Source organism: Petaurus breviceps, unplaced genomic scaffold (assembly GCF_028583685.1).
Source record: "Petaurus breviceps papuanus isolate PSGF00001 unplaced genomic scaffold, PetGlider_PUasm1.0 90925, whole genome shotgun sequence".
Classification (NCBI taxonomy): domain Eukaryota; kingdom Metazoa; phylum Chordata; class Mammalia; order Diprotodontia; family Petauridae; genus Petaurus; species Petaurus breviceps.
Genome location: NW_027187380.1, coordinates 5,118,962 through 5,124,999, shown reverse-complemented (window position 1 = coordinate 5,124,999; position 6,038 = coordinate 5,118,962).

The following is a 6,038-nucleotide window of genomic DNA, read 5'->3' as shown; positions in this document are numbered from 1 at the left end:
TTGATCTTTTTGGGGTGTTGACCTAGTAGTGATATCACTGAGTCAAAAGATGTGCACTGTTCCATAGTTGGGGGTGGGGGAGGCAGTTATAGTTCCCAATTGCTTTACATATTGACTAGACTTCTTCATAGTTCCACCAACATCCACAAATATGAAATGGAGAGATATGATTAGGTGATAATAGTTCCTTCAAAAAACATCTGGAATTTTTAGGGGACTGCAAACTCAAAAAAGCTAATGCAATTTTAGTTTCCATTAAGTTAGTTGGTGATCAAGCATTTACTAAGCATTCACTATATACCAGGTACTATACTAAAATCTGGGGACATAAATGCCAACAAAAATAAAGAGAGTCCTTACCCTCAGTGAGCTTACATTCTAATGGAAGAAGACAACACATAAAGGAAGGGCTGAAAAGGGGAGAGGAGGTACCCACATGGGGGAATGGTGGTGAAGTCCAAAGAATGATATAGTCAGAGCCACTGAAGAGAGATATAATGATAGCTCTGCTTTATTTTTGCTCTAGTGTAGAAGATAGCAGTTGTTACTAACTTGTATATGCTAGACCAGCAGTCCTCGGACTTTTTGGTCTCTGAACTCTTTTACACTCTTAAAAATTAATAAGAGAGCTTTTGTATATGTGGGTTATATCTATCAATATATACCATATTAGAAATTAAAATATTTTAGAATTACTAATAGCTTTAACCAATTGGACCCCTTAAAAAGGGTCTTAGAGATCCCTAGGAGTCTCCAGACCACACTTTGAGAACTAGACATATACTCGGTTCTTGAGCAGTTCCTTTGTACTTAAGTTCCTGCTTCTCAGGAAGCAGACCCCTCTGGTTCCTGCCTTCATCTTCTTTCACAGTGATAAAAGCCCTGCATCTCACATCCCTAGCCCCTTGACTCTGAAGATATTGTGTACAAAGAATTGTTCCTATATGTGCAATCCTCATTTTCATTTCTACTTTGTATATGGAAATGCTTATCTTCTTTGGAGTTTATTAAACTGAAAACTTAAAACAAAAAAGAAACTGAATTTCCTTGATGGATAATTACTATAGTGGCATGCTATCTACTGAGGATTAAGGAAGGAAGCACTGGAAACACAAAAGCAGATCTGAACTATTTACACAGGGAAATATAAATAAATACAAACCATATTGAAAGTAAAGAGAAAACAATTTCAAGAGGAACATCAGCAGCTTGGGGGAATCAGGATAGGACTCTGGTAGGAAGGGGGCACTTGAATTGATCTTTGAAGGAAGTTGCAAAAGATCTTCTGAGGGAGAGATAGAGAAGGAGCGCATTCTAGGTATAGGAGATGTCTTGTGAAAAGGGAGATGGAATGTCATGTATAAAGTAAAGCAAGTAGGCCAATCTGGCTAGAATATAGAATGCATGAAGGGGAGTGAGTACAGTGAGTGTGGTAGAGTAGGGTGAGCTTGAGCCAGACTATGAAGGATTTTAACTGTCAGAGGACTTTATGTTTTATCCTAGAGACAAGAGGGAGTCACTGGTGCTTCTTGGGTAGAAGAGTGGCATATGTCCACATGGCACAACCTAGTAGTCATATATCTACTAATCTCCATTGGCAAGGGGTTTTCCTTGGATTGGAAACCATTAGATCCAGCATCATCCCACCTTGAATGCCATTGCCCTTTGGCTACTGGCTCTCCCTTTAAGAGCAATGACTTGTCATGGAAAACTAGCAAAGGAAGCAATGGCTAGGGTTGGCAGGGGCAAGGGACTGCCTGTTACAAGTTGAATACTTGGTTAAATACTTCAGAGCAGCCAGTGTGTTAAAGTGTAAACAGAATTCTATTTGGAACCCAACAACCTGGGTTGGAATGCCACCTCTGCCGCTTCATTGAGAAACTCTTAAATTTCCTTCTCTGTAAAATAAAAAGGTTGGACTATACAATCTTTAATATCCAACTCTAAATTCCTTGACCTTGGTGTTGACAAAGGAGCACATTTTCCAAAGGCTCTATCCTAAGGATCTTTGGGGTAGTTGAGGTCACTGAGTGGTTCCATATAATGCTGGACCTCGTTTCCCCATCTGTAAAATGGGAGGTGATAGCAGGAACTCTCTCCCAGTGATGTTGTGAGGATCAAATGAGATAATATTTGTAAAACACTTTGCAAACCTTAAATCATTATACAAATCCTAGCTATTGCTAATTTTGGACTTTGATAGAATCAGAAGCATTGAAAAGGGCTCTGAGGAACATTAAAAAATAGGATGTAAGGGCTGAGGCAAAGATGGTGTCTTTATTCACTCACCTTGGTGGCTCCCACCTTAGGCAGGACTGCATCTAAGTCCCATCAAAGTCCTGATCACCTATGTTCATAAAACAACCTTGTGATCTTTACTTGATTTCTCAAGTTGACTTTCTTACTGGAAAAGAGATTTTTATATTAGAAACTGTTATATTGGCTTTCTGATGCCCATCAGTCCTTCTTATGAGTCTGGGCAGAGAGTGGCAGAGAAGAGGACCATCCTGTAGCCTTTGCTAGACAGACCTCCAGGGAGCCCCGAGGTTAACAGTGACCCGGTGAAAGGCCACCTCTCATTCTACTGGGATCTCTGTAAAATTCCAACAGGGGTTCGTGAATATCAATGCACCAGCTACATTGGCTTCTTTAAGATCTGTCCTCAGCCCTCTCCCTATACCCCTATCCAGTGCAATCTAACAAGAATCAATTTTAAAAACACCTACCACATAACGTGGCTCTGGGAGAGATGATGCAAGATACAAAACCAAAACCAAACCTATCCCTCCCTTCACAAAGATTATGGATAAATGTGAACAGATAAAGCATATACATGATTATTTGAGGAGGGAAGAGACAGCCCTAATGATTAAGCGAATCAGGAAAAGATTCCCATAGGAGGTGAAACATGAGTTGAGCCTGGAAGGAGACCAGAGAAGTCTCCTAAGAGGTGGAGAGGAGAAAAGAGTACATTCCACACATGGGAAGAAGTTTATGCAGAGGCAATGGGGCAGGAGATCAAGTTCCAAGTTCAGAAAATAGCAAGTTAATAGCCCAGTTTGGCTGGAACACAGGATGTGTGAAAGTAATGTGCACAGAGTCTAAAAAGGTTGTAAGAAACTTTAAGTGCCAAACTGAAATGTTTATATTTTATCCTAGAGATAACAGGGAGCCACTCGATATTCTTGAGCAAGTGAGTGACATGGTCTGACTTGTGCTTTAGGGGGTCTGTTTTAGCAACTGTATGAAATGATGGCAGAAAGTGGAAGCCAGAAATTTAGTTAGGAGCTTTTTGTAAGAATGTTATGAGATTTGGGGCAGCTAGATGGCGCAGTGAATAGAGCACTGGCCCTGGAGTCAGGAGGACCTGAATTCAAATTTGACCTCAGGCACTTAACACTTACTAGCCATGTGACCTAGGGCAAATCACTTAACCTTAATTGCCCTGCCTTCCCCCCTCCAAAAAGCAAAAAAAAGAGAATGTTATGAGAGGATGGAAGTCTGTGGGTAAAACTAATAAGACAGAAACCGACTGGATATAGAGGGATGAGGGAGAGGGAAAAGTTAAGAATGATTACAAGGTTGTTACAAATCTGGGTAATTGGAAGGTTACTGGTGGTACCTTCAACAGATCTAGGCAAATTTGGAGGAGTGGAGGAGAATGACTGAATGAAAAAGTATAAATTAAGTGCTTACTATGTACCAAGCACCAAATTATGAATAGAAATACAAATGCAAAGATCCCAGCCCCCTCTCTAGGAGTGTACATTCTGATGGGAAGACAAAAACACATAAGGAGAGTCAAGGTCAAGGAGAGGTACTTTAGTCCTGAAATTTACCAGGATGGGTAAATGGGTCCGTAGGAGATGAGCTGGACACATAGTTGCATAAATCATAGCAATATTCATTTGACCATGGCTCCAGAACCAGGGCAGATTGGGCACTGATTAATGTGCAAGGTTTCAGGTGAACCTGTTGAGAAGATGACCCAGAAGTCAGGAGTGTGGAGTCAAGAGACTGACTGGGGTATTCCTGAAACAGCCAGGAGAGACCATCACTAAAATCATCCCTTCTCCACCCCCAGGCACCAGGGATTTTCCTAAAGCACAAGTCTCACACTATTACCTTATGACTCAATAAACTACAGTAGCATTCTAACACTTCTAGGACCAACATACACACATATATACATGCATACACTACATATACATATACATACTGCATACACCACATATACATACATATAGGTATATGATATACCTATATGTGTGTATATATTTCAAATGCCAGGTGTGTGTGTACACACACACACACACACACCCTCTGACATTTGAAACTCTTCCCAATCTGACCCCCCCCTTCCTCCCTTTCTATTATTCTTTTTTTTTTTTTGCTTTTTGGAGGGGCAATTGGGGTTAAGTGACTTGCCCAAGGTCACACGGCTAGTTTTTGTGTTAAGTGTCTGAGGTCACATTTGAACTCAGGTCCTCCTGACTCCAGGGCCAGTGCTCTATTCACTGTGCCACCTAGCAGCCCCTCTAGTACTCTTAATACAGGTACTCATTCCTAACTTACTCTCTTCCCCTAGTCTGTCTGTTTCTCCTCCCTCCCTTCCTCAACTACAATGTTGCCAAATCCCTAGAAATATCCAGGTAGCTAGACATTCCCTGTGATATACTGATTTCTCACCTAAAATATGGTGTCCAACCTTGAAGGATAATTAAAAACCCTAAATGCTTGTGCCACCATTCTTGATTACCCTTAAGGACCTTAATGGCATTTTAGAATTGGAAGGCACCTTATAGATCATCTGGGCCAACCTCCTCATTTTTCAAAGGAATTACTCAAGAAGGGTCAAAGATTATAGGCTTTCTGATGCCCTGGAGCTGGAAGGAGTTTTAAAGGCCATTGAGTTAAACTGTCCATCTCTTTACTAATGCAGAAACTGACCTCTTAAGTGACCTGCCCTGAGTTACTTGGTTTGCCTGAGGCAGGATTTGAATTCCTGTCTTCTTAACTCCAAACTCCGCCCTCTATGTCCTCTATCCATTGTGTCTCACACATTAAGAGACAGAACTGTCTCATTTGACTTAGGCATCTAGAGACAGAAATAGGATTCAAACAGTCTTATCTTTAACCAGCTAACTTGCAAAGTTAAGTATAATCCTGAATGAAAAAAAAATGAACATTTAAGGAACTGAAAGACTTTCAGGTTTTTGTGACAAAAATCCCAGAACTTAAGGGAAAATCTGACATATAACATCCAGGAGAAATATAAAGTAAATATTAAAGACCAATTATAAAGTACTCAATAAGGTCATATTGTTTAACTTGTATATGTAAAAATATTAGCAGTACTCTTATGATTGTCATTATTTGGGTAATTTGAAAGAAAGGCTTAGGCTGAGCTGAGTATAGTGGGGCAATTTTAAAAGAATAAAACTGTGTAGGGTAAGATAAAATGGAGTAATTATCTCATGAGGCATGAAATGAGGCATAAAAGGAAAAACTGATGGGGGGGGGGTAATGCTGGAACCTACTCTCATTGGGAATGGATTAAAGAGGGAGCAACATATATATCCAGAAGGGCATAAAAGTCTTCTAAATTCAGAAAGAAATAAGAGGGCAGGGGGATACCGTTGGGGGGAAGAGGATAAGGAAGGGATTCTTAGAGTGGTGGGTACGTTAAGAAACAGGAGGGCAAGGTAGCCAGTAAAAGTAAACAGAGGAGTGAGCAGGGATGGTGATGAAAAACAGGAAGGAAGAAAATGCACAAGTAATTGTAGCTTAGAATGTGATGGGACAAATTTACCCATAAAATGGAAATGGACAGCAGATTAAAGATCTGAATTCATCAATATGTTGCTTTCAGGAAACATTATAAAAATGAGAGATATACATAAAGATAAAATAAAGGGCAGGAGTTGAATTTAGAATGTAAGAAATGTAGGGTTTGGGGCGGCTAGGTGGCGCAGTGAATAGAGCACTGGCCCTGGAGTCAGGAGGACCTGGGTTCAAATCAGACCTGAGACACATAA